We start from the raw sequence: 18,636 nt of genomic DNA, 5'->3' as shown, positions 1-18,636 counted from the left end.
GAGGTCCTGAATGCAAATTCTCCTATCACTGTAAGCGCTATGGAAATGTTGGAAAATTACGTAAAGCATTTTTGTAAACAACACCTTTGCCACCCTGAGTCCTTTGCTATGCAAATATATGGCAACAAAAACATGAGAGTATGAGCATGTGAGTCCATTGCTAGCCAAATGTAGAGAATACAAGCACATACTTTCCTTGAGACACCGTGAACCATAATTTGCTCATTAATGAACTTACCTTCATTGTTAGACGGGAGAGCAAAAGCATCCAATCTGCGATGAGAGAGGCATCCCATCTCCATCGACACAGTCTTTGACCATAGCAAGGAGGTCCTGAACGCAAATTCTCCTATCGCTGTAAGCGCTATGGAAATGTTGGAAAATTACGTAAAGCATTTTTGTAAACAACACCTTTGCCACCCTAAATTCTTTGCTATGCAAATATATAGTAACAAAAACATGAGAGTATGAACATGTGAGTCCATTGTTAGCCAAATATAGAGAATGCAAGCACATACTTTCCTTGAGACACTGTGAACCACAATTTGTTCATTAATGAACTTACCTTCGTTATTAGACGGAGACGGGAGAGAAAAAGCATCCAATCTACGATGAGAGAGGCATCCCATCTCCAAATTAAGAGAAATAAATGAATAATTAGACATTATACCACACACAATTATTGACATTGTGTTGCAGACATTTAAGGCACTTCAAATTCCACATTTGTAAACCTTTAATCGATATGAACTCCCGCCACGCTTGCGTCTTGTTCCACCAGATATAATGCTCATCGCTACTATCCAGCACCACTACCTTGTTGGCCACTCAAATTTTGCGCATGGTCATTGTGACTAGACTACCGAAAAAATACCACCGTGAGAGCTCGTTAACGAAACGTCCCATAGTTTGAACATTTTGGCCGGAAAACACCCCATCGTGGACTCAACAGATTGATTACTGCTTTTATTTGGCCTTCGATAATTATATTTATGAGATGTAACTAAACAAAATTTATGATCAACAGTCGTATTTAAAAAAGTGAGTCGTTGAAATGTAAACATAATAGATTTAATTTGAGAGCCGTTGAAATGTAAATAGAAAAAAATTCAATTACATTATTATTGATATGACATACCACATTCAGCTAGATATTAAAGAAATAATTAGAGTTTCTCTATAATCTTCTAGGGATATTTACTTAATTGCGAAAAAAATATTTTAATAATAAAATATAATATAATTGCCATAAATTTTTATTTGTTTGTGATTGGTTTTAAAAACAAATTTTGATTTTAATATATAAAATGAAATGTACAATAAATACGCCAAACCAATAAACAGAATTATATTATATACATAGTTATTAAGAGTAATATTTTGAATTAAAGCCTAAAAACTATAATAAAAATCTGTATTTTTTCTGAAATTTATCATGATATATGTAATATTATATGTGATAAATATTAAAAATAACATATAAAATAAGAATATTTTTTATTATCAATGGTCTATATTATATTATAAATGATGATGAATATTTTTTATTATCAATGGTGGTGGTGGTGGTGGTGGTGATGATGATGATGATGATGGTGGTGGTGGTGGTGGTGGTTAACGTCCGCTGAGACCAAACAATGGTCTATCGGACCTAAAGAAACTAATTATTTATTTTGATTTAAGATTTTATTCCTATGTTCAAAAAGCTTGGAGAGAAGCCTCCCGAGCTCACTATAATTTTGACATTGTAAAAGGCTAGGAAGGTTAGTATTGTAACAAAGATTGTAAAACTGAGATCTAATGTGGTTATACGCAGGGCATTCTAAGAGGAAGTGGTTTTCATCCTCGATGTTCCTATTCTCACATATATGGCAGATCCTTTCCATCCATGGCATTTTAGGAACTGCCCAACGACCTGTTTCACTATGGAGCTCATGAGAATTCGTTCTAATCTTTGCTATATTAATTTTCTTCTTTGAGCTAGTTAAAATAGAGAGATACTTTTGATCTTCTAGGGTGGGGTTGATAACCTTCTTATAATAACTTAATTTTCTTTTAGCCGCTAAATCTTTCTCACACCACATTTTTTCTTTGAACTTAGAGGTAACAATATCTTTAATGTTATTTATGTTTTGCAATGCATCATTTTCGTTGATCTCCCAATAGTTTAACCAAGCCCTTGTGTCTTTATGCCACCCTCGATTGAGCCTTAGGTGGTTTTGGCTAGAATTTAAAGCTAGCTTAGGAAGTCTATGATCGTCTATGTTACTGATTTTGTGCTTGTACAACAGAAACCTAAGCATAGCTAGGCTCTCAATAAGGGAAAGACCTGCTTCTATAAGGAGAATAGGATAGGATGTATTAATTTTAATTTTCAGGTTATAAGTTATAAAACGCTTCTGGATTTGCTCAATCTTTCTCCATGATTCTCTGGAGATGCTGCAACCCCAAACCTCACAGCCATATAAGATAACAGGAGTGACTAAAGTTTCAAAGAGGAACTTCTTTTTATCCCACATTACGAGGTTTGCTATTTTACAATTATTTTCAAGACCAAAATAAGCTTTCCACCCCCCATTAATCCTTTTCTCAATGCTATGGTTCCAGTTGAGCTTGTGATGAATATCAATTCCTAGGTACTTGTAAGAATACACTTCCTCCAAGTTATTATTGTCATACATAAAATTAGCGTAAGTGTCCTTCTTGGATTTGATAATCATAACTTTTGTTTTGTCAGTGTTAACAGTCATACCCATGGTAGAGCAGAAATCCTTAAGAAGCTTGAGTTGCTTATTAAGATCAGATGGGCACCTTGCAAAAAGAACAATATCGTCAGCATAAAGAAGAAGGATGACGACTATCCCAGCTAAGATCGTGCCATCACATCCTGCTTCCTCTAAATAGCCTTTGAGCTTATCGATGTAAATGCCAAATAGGGTAGGGGAGAGGGGGCAACCTTGTTTAACTCCGATGTTACACTTAATATCTTTCGACCACCCCTCATTGCTCTTTAGCTTGGCAATTACATTCTCGTATAACCTTATAGCGGCAGCTCTCAACTCAAGAGGAACCTTTAGCTCTTCTAATCTATTCCAATGGTTGTATCTAGGAATCGTATCGAAAGCCTTTCTAAGTCCACAAAGCAACAAAATAAATTGTATTTATCATTACGACATTCCTCCACAATGATCCTAAGCGTAACAAGGTGGTCTATTGTTGAGTGATGCCTTCTGAAACCTACTTGGCCTTTAGCCCGCTTACCTTCCTTTTCAAGCCATATGCTTAACTTCTTTTCCAAAATACTTCCATATAACTTGGCTAAGAGAGGGTTGATCATAATTGTTCGATAATTAGAGGGGTTATTTGTATCCCCACTTTTAAAAATGGGGATAATGAGGCTCTCAGTCCAAGGTTTAGGGAACCCTTGCTTGACTGCTTAATTGAAAAGCTTGTGGATGTGGGGGATGAGGACAGGACCTCCAATTTTTAAGATTTCCGCTTGACCTTCAATGTCCTTAGCTTTCCCATTAGCGAGGCGATTAACCCCAAACTTAATGTCTTCTAAAGAGAAAACTTCTTTCGTTGTGAGAAGGGTTTCCAAATTATCCATGACATTTGGATATTCATAAAGCTTTTTAAGATAGGAATTCCAATCGTGTAGAGCAATTTTATTATTATCCTTAGTCTTCCTAGTTAGAATCTGCCTCCAAAATTTCTTAGGATCTACCTTAGATAGGTGTAAGAGATTCTCCTGTCTTTGACAAATGTACTGCCTCTTTTTCCTTTTAGTTAGGGCTTTGTATATTTTTATCTTGTCCATTTTAAGAGATTCATCAACAACTTCCTTAATTGCTCTCCTCGCAATTTTACAATCTTTGTCATACCATGGATTGATTTTGCTATTTCTTTTATTATTTGAAACTTCAATTGAGAACTTGTTAATAGAATATGAGAGGGTTGTAGTAAAATTATGATAGAGGTCTTCTATGTTGTCTATACTAGATAAAGGAAGCAAATTAGTTTTTAATTCATTTAGAAAGAGATCATTTTTATTTCTATCAAATATTAAGTTCTTTTGGCTATAAGTATTATTTTCTATGGGAACTCTATGCATGACAAAATTGAGAGTTATAAGTAAAGGTCTATGATCAGAGTCAGGTTCGTGGTCGTTTAAGATGTCAAAATTTACTATTTCGTTGTATAATGGGAGATCGGAAATAACGTAGTCTACCACGCTACTACCAAGTCCATGGATGCAGGTCATCTTGCTAGAATTGGGCCACTTCTTTAGACCGTTGCAAATTATGAGATCCTGAGCACTACAAAGCTTGACTAGCTCCGACCCAAACAAATTTTCCCCGAGATCTTCAGAGCTCCTTTTGTACCTGCTAGCCAGAGTAGGGTCTTCGTCTAACCAAAGAGAATTAGGGTTGGAATGATTGCTTAGAGTAATAGCTTGGTTGTTTGAAGTTCCAGCATTAAAGTCACCTATTAAAAGGATATTACTGTCATTCCTTAGGCTAGAAATATCATTCTCTAAACCATTGTAAGGGTTAGTTTTATCTAGATTCTTCTTCTTATAGAAGTTAGAATTAATGGGGGGAAATAACATATTGCTATGTAGGACTTTTTATTATTAATGTCTTTGATCTCTATCCAACTATATTGGTTGTGAGGGTCGTTTTTATAAATCCTAACATGGGGGGAGATGTTCTTCTTAATGTAACAAGATATTCCCCCAATGCCTCTACGGGAGGATCGCTTGTTCCAGGTAGACCATAGTGTAAAGCCATCTATGTTAGGGACCTTAGATTCTTTGTGCTCCCAAGTTTCAACAAGCAAAATAATATCAACATCATTTGAAATCCAACTTAGCTTGGGGCCTTTATTCCATGGGAAGCCCCGACAATTCCAAGAAAGGATCCGGAGCATGTTTAATTGCTATTGATTACTATCTTTTTGGTTTCTATCTCGAATAAAGGCTTTTCTATTTCTGATTATTGCCCATTTTCCTTCCTTTCTAGCTTCTTTTACCTTTTGAACCTCCTTTCTTAATTCTGCTTGATCTTCTGGAATGAGATCTTCATTTATGAATATTCCCGTTCCTTTTAGACTTGAGGTTTTACTAAGTATGTCGTGCTTATGATTAGTGGAGCTCACCTTTATGCGGATTAGTCTTCCTTTATTCTCGGTTAATTTCCCCAACCTTGTTGCTTCTGTGAGAAACAATGTTTCAATTTTTAATCTATTATGTAGTTCTGTCTGGGCTAAGGCTAAAGTATCCTCATCTACTTCCTCTTTTAAACCGAATATTATAAGGTTTAAGACCCTTTTGTTACGTTCGTAGTCTAATTCTATTATTTTTTCATTTCATCTTTAATTGGTTTGATATCTAACTTATCTACCACATTATTTAGGGTGAGGCGACTATTAACTTTTTCTTCTAGTTCTTTAATCATGTCTTTCATTTTAGGACCCTCTAAAGTATCAGCATCTCCTTGCTGGGATGGTTGGTTAGTATCTTGGTTTTGTTTTTCTATAAGCTACAGTCTAGTCTCCATTGCCTCCATTTTATTCTCTAGTAGTTCTATTTTATTTTCTATTTGTTTTTGGATCTTGTCTTCAAGAGTTGCAAATTTATTTTCCAGCATGGCTTCTAAATTTTTTTGTAGCTTGGCTTCTCTTTCTTCTCTACGTTTCTCTAAAGACTCTATATACTCATAAAGGCCTTGTAGAGTAACTGTGCTAGGTCTTCCCTTGGTAATCTTTGGTAACTGTGGTGAAATATTCATACTTGAAATTATATGAGCAAATATGTATTAGAAAAAGAAAAAGATAAGGAATGTGTGCACCTGATATGTAAATTAGGAAACCAAAATTTAAATTCTTAATGAATCAAACCAAATTTTTTTATAAAATAATATATTATATTAAATATTTTTGCAAAATATAATATAACATATAATAAAATTTTATTTCTTCCCAGGTTGATGGATCTATGCATATTCTTTCACAATGTATTTCTCATACAAAATACATTTTTTTGGAATTCATTTATTTATTATTTATTTTTCCGTAAGCATATTTTTTATTTAAAATTAATAATATATAAAAAAAAAATATTATTATTATTATTAAAAAAATATAATTCTTCTCGTTTATAAATAATATATAAAGTTATCCTTTTATCCTTTAGCACCTACCCATCACATAATTTTATCCATTATTTACAATTTATAAAATATTTCCCATACTAGTTTTAGGATTAACATTTTTATATTCATTCTACATCTTTTATATATATATATCATTTACAACTTATAAAATGTTGTATGAAGCCCTCGTGCCTCATTACCTATTTGCATATTATTTTAATACAAACTAAGTAATATAACAATGTTGGTGGATTTGTAGTTTTTTACTTAAAAAATCAAATTTTATATTATTATATAATTTAGTTTTAAATTTACATTATTTGTTAGTTAGTTTTATTAAGGTGATGTTAGAATTGATTTTCTTTTCACTACTATTAGTTTAGCATTAACCAATACAATTTATAATGTTTAATTTTGAAAACTAAATATTTATTTTACAGTATTATTAAAAAAAACAAGCTTTTTATTAGACCATAACTTGACAGTCTTAATGCATCCTTTGTACAATATAATGCCATGTTGATAACATCATCACATACTTTATGCCATAAATTGTGGATATGGTTTCAATATTCATATATGATTTTCAGATATTTGTGCAGTGATTTTTAATTTTTAAACTAAGTAGGAAAATCATCCAAAAATAAAATTCTTGAAAAGAGCTCATGTTGAGGTAGCATTATATTGCTTCCCACCATAAATTAAGCAAGTCTTTGCATAAAAAATAAATAGGAATAAGATGTAAATAAATGTACTTATCATAAGTTACTTCACACTATTATTTAAGTTTTTCTTAGCACTTATGTAGGAGCAAAACTCTAGATGTGTAGTTCTTGGCAAAGCAAGCTATAGGATTACCACTATTAATTTAGCATTGACCAATGTAGATTATAATTTTTATACAATTTTTCACCGAGTATAATTTTTAACTTGAGTAACAGGGATTAAGTTGTCCTTCAACACTTGTTAAAAAATGATTGTGCTCTGCACTTTAGTACATGGAAAATGTTATAGAAAAAGATGATGTAGAGTGTATAAAATAATAGATTAAATTAAAAAAATAATAATAATAAAATATAATATTTATTTAATATAAAAATAATAATAAATAAATTCAATCGATATTTCAAAAACTTTAATTAAGCTTTTGCGAGGGTTTCTGATCACTCGATGGCTCTCTTACTTTTGCATGGTCTTTGCATGTCAGGGTCTGGAAATCCCCGCACTCTTTCCCCCACTCAGATTTTGGGTATTCAACTTTTTGGCACATCGTCGCTCAAAAGTCAAGATCATAGTCACTCATTCCATAATATTCGATGGCATCTGCTCCCTTCAAAAATGGTGTCGATAGGGTTTTTGATTGCGATATAGTTGATCTCATATTTATTGTTTTTGTTGTAGGTTTGATAAGGGATGACATGGAAGAGGTAATAATTATGACTTTGATTTGTTTTCAATTGGTGCCAAAAGCAATGGGGATAGATATGCACACACTATTATAGGCCTTGGGGCCAAGGTTGCAATTTGTGAGTTTCCCTTCCATTTTATTAGCTCAGCGATTATAGGAGGGGTTTGGGGAACCCTTGTGACACTCTTGAGTAGCGAGAAGCTAGGCTTCAATTTTTGTGTCAGAAGAGTTGGAAACCCTTTGTTGGGCTTGAGGCAATCTCAGATCTCAAGGGCCCCCATTATTCTACGCTATTTTTTCTCTCGAGATGAGGGTTTTACATCATATCTAGTGAATCTTACGATCTTTGTGAAACTGATTTTAGGAGGTTCCCTTTGTTTGCAAGTCAAAACTACAGATCTTGTTTCCTCACTTGTAACTAGGATACGCGAGTCGGTGAGAATCCCATACGACAGTTTTTGACTGTTATAAAGAGGTCAAAAACATAAAGATCATAAATCTCTCAATGCTTACGACATAGTCAAGGATGCCATGATTTATAGGGTATCAAGAGTGAGAGGTAGATCAAAAGGGTGAGGTGTGTTCTCCTCATCCCAACCCAAATCCTTTAAGGATGTTCTAAAACTAGTGCCTCCACCTCCAAACCCTAAAGATCTCTCTAGATCAACACTTTTGGTGGAGCAAGTAGTGTAAACCCTTCTCTTGAAGTGGAAAATGTTATAAATAGAGTCACAGTTGTAGATTACGAACGATAAGTGATTATTTGTCGTTTCAACGGTTTTTGGCCTACAACCTATCTTTACAAGAGTAGGTACACTAGAATTGGTCTTGAAATATTGCGCTGCATTTTCTACTCAAAATGATTTTTTGTTGTTCTCTTCAAAAAATTAGAATACTGACATGTGGTTTTTGATCAGGGACCCTATTTTTGGGGTCAATCCAACCTCTCTTTTCAGCCTTGGTTTTCTAATTTTAATCCTCTCTCTATTTCGACTATGGCAACTCTAGTATGGGTAAGATGTGGGAAACTTACTAGGTTGCTTCATCAAAATTGACTCTAATATGATTGCAAAAGGAATCATCAAATTTATTCACATATGTGTTGAGGTGGAACTCAATAAAGGATTGTTGGAGAAAATCCTTCTCAAATGGACATGTATGGTTTCTTCACAACTAGTGGATTATGAAAACATCATTTGTCACTGCAGGATTTGTCAGCAACCTAGTCCCCTTTAGAATTTTTGCCCCTACTTTCACTTGAATACTAAGAGAAAGAACCATGGATGGCAAGATCCAGAAGGAACTAAAGGATTTAAGACCAACATAGCTCATAAGCAGGAAAACTCATCGAAATAGAAGTTACCTTCTTCCGAATTTGCACCTTCAAATTCATATCAACTTCATGTCGATCCATCTCAATCCTAAACAAAGGAATCTCATCCTTCAAACAATATGGAAAGGGACTCGGCCATAATTTTGGAAACATCAATGAGTGAGAACAAACGTACCCATGAATTAGATCACTCAGACAATGACAAGGAAACATCAAATATGCCAAATCCTTCAAGAATGGAAGTGTCTCAAGGAAATGTTGTCGTTGTCTCACATACATATGTTCGTAACAAGCCTCGTGATAGATAGACGTCCAAAAGAGAAAAAAAAGAAGGAAAAACCCATGAACAATCTTAGGATTTGAACACGGGAAGGAAGAAAATATATCCCTATATAGTGCGCTTATGAAAAGAATGATGTAATTTGATGTTTAAAGGTAATAAGAATTGATTTACTAAAAATAAATAAATAAATTCGATTCAAATTTTTATAGTGTAATGTTGTTTTTATTAATAAAATTATAAACATTATCTTTTTAATAAAAAATCATAACTTATATATTTCATTAAAATATGCTTACATAATAATAATTTGTTTTCATAACTGTAATATTTCAAAACACATAATTAATAAATTTATAAAAGTAAAAATAAACACACACACTTTTACCATATAAATTAAAAATGATTACATTTTTTTTTGTAAGCTCAGTAGGACTACATCTTCATCATGTCCAACTTATCACCCCGAACGGGGGATAACACAAGATTTGAACCGAATACTTCTGATTCGGTGAGACTTCATTTCCACGAACATTTTCAATTGAGCTACCCCAAGCCGACAAAAATAATTACATTTTAAAACTTTATTCATATTTAAATTTAATTAATAAGTATATAAAAATTTAATACTTACAACAATCATATTAAAAAATTAAATTAAAATTTGTAAAGCAAATCAAAAGAAAAATGCCAAATACATATACATATAGTTATAAGTATCAAAATTTTAACAAAAGTAAAAATATGAATATTTTTATATCGAGATATTTGAAATTTATATAAGTATAAATCATATTATTAAGAAACAACATAAATTTATATTAATTCAAGATCTACCCAATTTTGAAAAGAATAAAAAATTTCTAAATACAAACTTTCTTTCAAACTTTTTACTAAATTAAAAAATAATAAATATACTAATCTATAAAATAATTCCTTTAATTTAATTATCTATTTACATAGTGTTACATGTTACTCTATGTACGAAACAGGGGTAATGTTACATGACTCTGAGAAACAATGGTGATATCACATGTTACTCTACGAAACAAGGATGCCAAAATAAGTTGATATAAGTGATGTTAGCAAATAGTTAGTTTCTCCTTTTAAATAATCTGGTGTCCTTAACCTATATAGGAAGCCATACACTACATCAAAACAAAAAACCAAAATGCACTTGTGCTAAAGATGGACCTCCACAAGACTTTAGAGAGAGTCAATTGGACCTATCATAGCTTAGTCCTCCTCCAAATCGGGTTGTGTCACACCCCCAATTCTTTTTTCGTTTAATTGGCCAGGTGCGGCACCGCCTAAGTAATTGAAATGTTCCATTTTTATCTTACTTTACGAACTACGCCTTAACATTCATCTTCATTCATGAATAAACATAACATTAATGTGTGGAATCCATTAACATTATAAACATCAGCAATAGAACAGCAGCATGAACACATTCATATGCAAGTAATTCTTTTATTATATATGAGAGAATTTTTACAAGTGACCAAGAGTTATACTCGACCAGCGTTACAACCGAGTCGGGCGCCCACCCATGCACGCACACACGGTGGTCTCACCATCCAACACAACAACATACACAATACACGAGTTCTTTTGTCAAGGCGGGCGGGCGCGCCCGTGCACGACCCTCACTCGAGATACAATCCAAAACTTGCCAGGACTTCGGCGGGCGGGCGCCTTAGCACACCCTCCACCCGCACCTCAATCGAACGCTATATTGTGCCAAGACCTCCGTGTAGACTTGCCCGGCGGGCGGGCGCATAGACCTGTGCCTCTGCTACAGCTTTACTACCTCCACTTCACATTTCAAGTCCGAATTATTGATGTTCGAATGATCGATGCTCCAAATGGCAACTCCATCGCACATATATATGATGCCTTCGTGTGGAGGTCGTGCCCTCGGCCGACCATCCAACTATCTCCCAACTGTTGTGTCTTTACAAACGTTATGTCGTCTTCATTTGGTCGGCCCGCCCATGGTGCGGGACTACCCACCAACTCGCCCTTCGTTTTTCTTTCGCTCCTCGGTCGACTTGTGGTGCGAGCTCCCTCAACTCGCCCATATAAACTTCGAACGACCAACTCGCATATGTAACATAACATTTTGTCCTCGACCGCCTTGCCTTTACATGACTCGCTACTTTGCACGATGAGAAGGCGCGCCTGGTTGGCTCGCCAACCCCAGGGCGTTACATCCTCCCCCACTCGAAATCGTTGTCGCCCTCGACAATCCCAACCTCTTCAGTAGCTTCCTGTCATACTTCTCAATCTTCTTCTTCCATCTCCAAAGTGAGTCCTCTGATTCCCAACTTTCCTCCTCCGGTGCATTCTTCCATCTGACAAGAAACTCCCATTTCATGTGGCAACCAATTCCTGTAGTTCTGAAGCTCAAAATCCTCTCCAACTCCAAATATGGCTTGTCCACAATCCCAGCTGGTCCTCTCAGTGGTTCAGCTCTCTCTGGATGTTCAGTATCAAGTCTGCATCTCTTCAACTAACTCATGTGAAAAACTGGATGCTTCATGTGCATATGGTGTGGAAGCTCCAACTCATAAGCAACTTCCCCCACTGTCTTCTTCACTCGGAATTGTCCCTCATACTTCTGTGTCAGTTTGCTTGCAGTCCCCTTAGGTACCTGAGACTGTTCCCCGGTTATCCTGAGAAACACCATATCTCCCACACTGAAGTGTACATCCCGTCTTCCCTTATCTACCCATTTCTTCATTCTCCTTGTAGCTTCGTGCAAGCGCAACCGTGTCAGCTCCAAGGTTTCATCCCAAGCCTTCATGAACTTCTTCGCATTAGGACTCCTCAAGAAACCTCCTGTCACTACGGTATGCGGTGTGATTGGCATCTGTCCATTCACCAACTCAAATGGATTGTACCCCATCGCAGAACTCTTTTGAATGTTGTAGCTGAACTGAGCAACATCCAAGAGTTCAGGCCAATTCTTCTGATCAGCCATCACATAATGTCTCAAGTAATCCTCCAGCAATGCGTTGATCCTCTCGGTCTACCCATCTGTCTGCGGATGGTAACTCGAACTCATCAAGAACTCTGTGCCAACTAACTTGAACAATGTAATCCAAAATCTGCCTGTAAAACGTGGATCTCGGTCCGACACGATGCTTAATGGCATCCCCCAATACTTCACTATGTTCTTGAAGAACAACTCTGCAGTCCGCTCGGCTCCACATGGTATCTTTGTTGGAACAAAGACAGCATACTTGGAAAAATGATTAACCACGACCATAATCCCATTGTACCCTTGAACCTGTGGCAACTGAGTGATGAAGTCCATCGAGATACTCATCCATGGTCTCTCAACAATCGGTAAAGGCTGCAACAGACCTCCTTGCCTCTGAGTATCTGATTTGTCCTATTGACAAATGATGCACGTATGTACATACTCCTCTACATCCTCTCGCATCTTCTCCCTAAAGAATCCTCTCTTCAACAATGCCAAAGAACGATGCATCCCTGGGTGGCCAGCCCATGGCGAGTTGTGGCACTCCTTCAAAAGGTGCCTCCTGAGCCCAGATGACTTTGGAACATAGAGCCAGTTTCCAAAGAACAAGAATCCATCTCGGAGAAAGAACTTTCGTGTCTTCCCCTCCTTCACCTGCTTCACTATAATATGCGCCTGAGTATCGGTCTCAACACTTTCCTTGAGCTTATTCTACATCTCTTCTGACATTTGAACTCGACTACTACTCCTAGTTAACCAGTATTCTCCTTCCAATGTTGAAAGTTGTCCCTTCCTGCTAAGGGCATCTACTACCGCATTATGTCCTCTCGGTCTATACTTGATAGTCATGTCGAATTCTACCAAGAAGTCCTGCCAACGAGCTTGCTTTGGAGAAAGCTTCGGTTGTGATGCAAAATAAATTGCTACAACATTGTCTGTCTTGACAACAAACGGCTTCCCAATCAGGTAATTCCTCCATACATGTAAACAATGAATGATTGCAGTCATCTCCTTCTCATGGACCGGATACGTCTGTTCTCTATCCTACAACTTGCGACTCTTGTACACCATCGGATTCCCATCCTGCATAAGAACCGCTCCTATGGAAAAATCTGAAGCATCTGCATGTACCTCAAACGGTCTCTAGAAGTCTAGAAACTTTAGTATCGGTGTTGTAATCATCCTCTTCTTCAAATCATCAAATGCCACCTGACATTTATCCGTCCAACTCCATCTCTTGTCTTTCTTCAATAGGTCTGTCAGTGATGATATTACCTTGGAGTACCCCTCTACAAACTTTCGTTGGTAGTTGGTCATGCCCAAAAACACCCTCATCTCATGGACATTCTTCGGTTCAACCTAGTCCTTGATCGCCTTCACTCTGCTCGGCTCCATCCGTATGTACCCTTGACCTACTATATGTCCAAGGAACAGAATCTTGGTCTGGGTCTGAGTGAACATACACTTAGACTTCTTCAAGAACAAATTATTTTCCTTCAGTGCCTTGAACACCATCGCCAAGTGCTTCTTATGATCCTCCATGTTGTCAATGTACACCACTATATCATCCAAGTACACTACTACAAACAAATCCAAGTATGGTCGTAGAAAATCATTCATCAAAGTGCAAAATGTAGCAGGAGCATTACACAACCCAAATGGCATAACAAGGAATTCAAAACTACCATACCTCATTACTATCGTGGTCTTCTTCTTGTCTCCTTCAGCTATCCACACCTGATAATATCCATGCCTCAAGTCCAACTTGGAAAACACTCGGGCTTTCGCAAGCTTGTCAAAGCAATCAGCAGCCAATGGTAAAGGATACATGTTCCTTATCGTCTGCTTGTTCAATGCACGGTAATCATAGTACATCCGTAGCTCATTCGAATCCTTCTTCTGCTAGAACAATACCAGAGCACCATAGGGGGCCCTTGAAGGTCTGATGAAACCTGCATTAGTTAACTCCTTCAACTATCGTTTCAACTCCTCTAACTCGGGTCCTGACAACCGATAAGGTGCTTTAGCCGGAGGTTGCTTTCCTGGCTCAAGCTCAATGCTATGGTCCACTGCATGCCTTGGTGGAAGCTTCTTTGGTAGCTCATCAGGCATCAAATCTGCATATTTGGTCAGTACCTCAGAAATCTCAGCTGGAACAAGCATCCCCACTCCATCACCTTCGACTTCCTTGAACATCACCGCATATGTCTCCATATTTGACTCCTTCATATCCTTCTCCAAACTCAGTGCAGAAACATGTTGTACCTAGACTTCCCACCTTTGCCTATGAGTGGGCAAAGTCCAAGTTTGTGACTTTCCAACCAGCACCACCTCATCACAGAAGAGGACAACAATTGCCTTGTTGCCCTTCAAGAAATCTTGCCCCAATATCATATCAAAGTCGTTCATCTCCATCACTGTGAAGTCCAACTAACCCTTCCAGTCTTTTATCTGGACAGGCACTTTGTGTGCCAAACCCGCCACTTTAGCTCTAGATTTCACTGTCTTGACTTCCACATTCGATGGGAAGATCATTAGTCCAACCTCTTTTGCTAACCGTGTGGTCATGAAGTTATGAATGGCCCCTGTGTCCACCAGAGCTTGAATGGTCTTTCCATGAACCATCAAGTCCACGAAACCCAAACTAGTAATCCACGATTTCTCCATAACTTTTCCCTGCATACATGTTCGTTCTCTGCTTCCGTCAAGCTTCTTCAACCTTGAATTAGCTTCACCTCTCATGAGCAACCCTGCTCTAATACCACCTGTCACACCCCCAATTATTTTTTCGTTTAATTGGTCGGGTGCGGCACCGCCTAAGTAATTAACATGTTCCATTGTTATCTTACTTTACGAACTACACCTTAACATTCATCTTCATTCATGAATAACATATCATTAATGTGCGGAATCCATTAACATTATAAACATCAACAATCGAACAACAGCATGAACATATTCATATGCAAGTAATTCTTTTATTATATATGAGAGAATTTTTACAAGTGACCGGGAGTTATACTCGATCCGCGTTACAACCGAGTCGGGTGCCCACCAGTGCACGCACTCACAGTGGTCTCACCCTCTAACCCAACAACATACACAATACACGAGTTCCTTTGTGAAGGCGGGCAGGTGCGCCCGTGCACGACCCTCACTCAAGATATAATCCAAAACTCGCCAAGACTTCGACGGGCGGGTGCCTTAGTACGCCCTCCACCCGCACCTCAACCGAACGCTATACCGTGCCAAGACTTCCGTGTAGACCTGCGCCTCTGCTACGGCTTTACTACCTCCACTTCGCACTTCAAGTCCGAACGATTGATGTTCGAATGATCGATGCTACAAATGGCAACTCCATCGCACATATATACGATGCCTTCGTGTGGAGGTCGCGCCCTCGGCCGACCCTCCAACTATCTCCCAACCATTGCATCTTTACAAATGTTATGTCTTCTTCATGTGGTCGGCCCGCCCATGGCATAGGACCGCCCACCAACTCGCCCTCTGTTTGTCTTTCACTCCTCAGTCGACTTGTGGTGCAAGCTCCCTCAACTCGCCCATATAAACTTCGAACGACCAACTCACCTATGTAACATAACATTTCGTCCTCGGTCACCTTGCCTTCGCATGACTCGCTACTTTGCACGGTGAGAGGGCGTGCCCAGTTGGTTTGCCAACTGCAAGGCGTTATAGGTTGGGCTTGGAGGCAACAAATTTGATCATGGATTGTATTTATTTTGCAAATCTCTCCGTCTTAATTAATGGCCCACCCTCCAGAAAGTTCTCTAGTTCCAAAGGCCTTAGGTAGGGTTGCGAGTTGTCATCCCTATTCTTTTCGTTGGTGATGGAAGGATTAAGCCTACTTTTGCTAAAGGAGAAGCAGGATGGCAATCTAAAAGGCATAAAAATTTCTCATAAATTATTCATCACACATCTTTTTTGTGGATGATGTTTTTCTCTTAGGAATGGGAACTTCCAATGAATGACATATGTTTCACAATGCCATTAACATTTTCTACAGAGCTATCAAAATGGAAATTAACTTGAAACAATCTTCATTTTGTCAATTTGTAGTTAACCCATCTAATTTTTCAGATATCCACTCCTTTTTTCCTTTGCAATCCTTCCCATTGGAAGATGGTATCAAGTATCTTGGTTGTTTCCTTAAACCAAATGATTACAATAAAGGAGACTAGTTGTGGTTGATTAGAAGAGTGGAGCAGAAAACAAACCTATGGTGTTACAATTGGTTGTCATTGGGAGGCAAGATGATACTTGTCAAACCAATTTTGGAAAATATTCCAGTATACTGGTTGTCTTTAGCAAAGATCCCCATTACTATCATCACTTCCATCAGACAGTTAATGTTCAAAGTCTTGTGGAATGGAAAAAATAGCAAGACTTGCAAATTGGACCTCTTTATCAATTCCAAAAAATCTTGGAGGTTGGGGGTTCAAAACCTGAGATGGTTTTCTAAATCCTTGGCCATGAAAGATCCTTGTAAAGGACTGTTTGGCGAAGGCTTGTGGAGCTTGGTTATAAAGGAAAAATATTTATACAAACAGTTTGTGGTTGACTGGATTAGAAGGCAGGCAAGGAAATGAGTCAAAAGAGGTTCTACAGTTTGGAAAGAACTCATGGTTTCTTTTCCTACTCTTTTTAAGTGGCTAGCATGGAAGGTATGGAATGGAAAGTAGGTTGTAATTGGGAAAGACCCCTTTAAAGGAGGTGTTGGAGTCTATAGGCTATTTCATCGGCTAATTCAAAGCTTACATTCAAAAGTTATCTTCTACTTGACTATCATCAAAAGAGCTCATTCCTCCTCGACCTCCTCAAACTATAGGTTGACTTCAGCATATCTTGATCTGGATGAACCACTAGCTCGGGAATGGAATTCTTTCATAAATGAGATGAACCTCAATGGGGTCAGACTAAAAAATGAAAAATATAAGTTGATCTAGAGTTGGGATACCACTTCTAGTAAGGTAAGCAGTCGCCTTGCATATGATGTGATCTCCCATTATGAAGTTGTATTGATTTCTAAATGGTGGAACAAATTCATATGGAAGTGGCACATTCCCAATAAAGTAAAGTTTATTTCTTGGTTGGTTCTTCATAACAAAATTTTAACATGGAATAATTTGAAAAAAAGAGGCTTCATAGGGTCAAGTGGATGATGCCTCTACAAACAGAATGAAGAAACCACATACCACCTCTTTGTGAGTTGTAGCATTGCCCATGAAATTTGGAAATATGTATTCTAAGTACTAGACATCAGAGAGAATCTAACTGGCATCATTTTTTACGATCTCCTCCATTATTGGGCAAAGAAATACCATTATATCTGCAACTTGGCTATTTTTGTTGCTTTGGGCATTTTGTTACTTAGAAACATAGTTTAATTTTCAAAAATGTTAATATAGCCATCTTTCCACAAGTCTCCAAAATTAACTCTCTTTACAGAACATATGCCTCTCCAAATGACCACCAATAGGAGAAATATGTCATTCCTAGATATTCCACTTGATATGTCTATGGGTTTCTTTGATGGTGCAACACAAGGAAACTCATGTGGTGGAGGGGGCCTAATAAAACTATTTGGATCCACATCTCTTCGTTTCAGGATTGAGATTGGATCTAAGACCAATACAAAAGTTGAATTGATCATTGTTTGGGCCTTCTTGACCCTAAAAAATCAAAAGAATATCGTAAGCATTTGAATCCTGGGGAACTCTAAATGTGTAATTGATTAGCTATAAGGACATGAACGTTCGATGTTCTAAATCTATCAGCATGGAGAAGCATAATAGTGGAGACAAAATAAAGTTTTTAAGATATTAGATTTTTCACTATATATATAGGGAATTCAAAAACGAAGTCGACATACTTTCAAAGAGCACCTTAACATCGGAACAAGACCTCATCATATTCTAAGATCTTGATGGTTGCACTATTAAGGAATCTCGCTCCATGTACATAGCTTCAATAAACTGAACTTTTTCTTCCAAGCAAGATGACACTACAAAATAATAGAGCAAGTTGCTAATATTTTTGAACCAACAATCAACAAATTAGTTTTTTTCTAGTAGTGTCATCCCCAGAAAAATTGTATAAATAAAAACAAGATTAAGTTTTCCATCTACAGTTTGGCTAGAACAAATTGCAAATTTAGTAGTGCATCTGTTTTGTAAACTTTTTGAGGTACATTTGTAAATCCAGTCCTGAAAAGTCTAGGTGAGAGTGCATTTTTTTATAATTGGTCACAAGTTTAAATTTTTAGATTCAACAACTAAAATTTCTAGAACTAGACTTCAACAGAAGATTCAGTGAAAGTTGTACTTTTTTTTTTAGTTCTGTTTGATTAACAAAAAATGTTATTTTTCAAGGGAAGAAAAAACATATATGGACTAGCTTAAACATGAGGTATAGAGTTTTTGGCATTTGACTTTCTCCATACTCTCAAAGAAC

Source organism: Pinus tabuliformis, chromosome 8 (genome assembly GCF_031772625.1).
Source record: "Pinus tabuliformis cultivar Carrire ecotype Pingquan chromosome 8, CPIR1, whole genome shotgun sequence".
Taxonomy (NCBI): Eukaryota; Viridiplantae; Streptophyta; class Pinopsida; order Pinales; family Pinaceae; genus Pinus; species Pinus tabuliformis.
Note: the sequence above shows the minus strand (reverse complement) of the source record.